We start from the raw sequence: 523 nt of genomic DNA, 5'->3' as shown, positions 1-523 counted from the left end.
CCGCTACGAGCTTACATGCGATGCCGTGGGAAAAAAGCTTATAACGGAGGAAGGAAGAAGGTAAAAATTTTTCTTGTGTTTTAAATATAAAATATTTTATTTTTATGTTTATTACTTATTTCTTACAAAAAAGGGGAAAAAGAGGAAAAAGAGCTTTTAAAGTTTTTTTATTTAAAAGCCTCGAATACAATACAATTTTATATGGTAAAAAATATTTATATTTTACATTATAAAATTGAAGAACAATTCTAATACCAAAAAGATGTACAAAACAATAAAATATTTACAAAAACAATATTCATATTTCACAAAATCTCACATTATAACTTTACATTTTTACCTAATTATACTAATGGACGGAAAATTCGACAACGTTGCTAACTTAAAACAAGGGAGAAAGTTCGAGCGAGAGAAAGGTTATTCATCTACGAAACCGTATGGACAAGAATAACGATTATTAATAAATTTACGTTTTACCAATACCGGCGCACATGACTTTGTCTCGTTTCGTGTTATAATTTCA

Source organism: Trachymyrmex cornetzi, unplaced genomic scaffold, assembly GCF_001594075.2.
Source record: "Trachymyrmex cornetzi isolate Tcor2-1 unplaced genomic scaffold, Tcor1.1 scaffold432, whole genome shotgun sequence".
In the NCBI taxonomy this organism is placed as follows: domain Eukaryota; kingdom Metazoa; phylum Arthropoda; class Insecta; order Hymenoptera; family Formicidae; genus Trachymyrmex; species Trachymyrmex cornetzi.
This window is presented reverse-complemented; position numbering follows the sequence as displayed.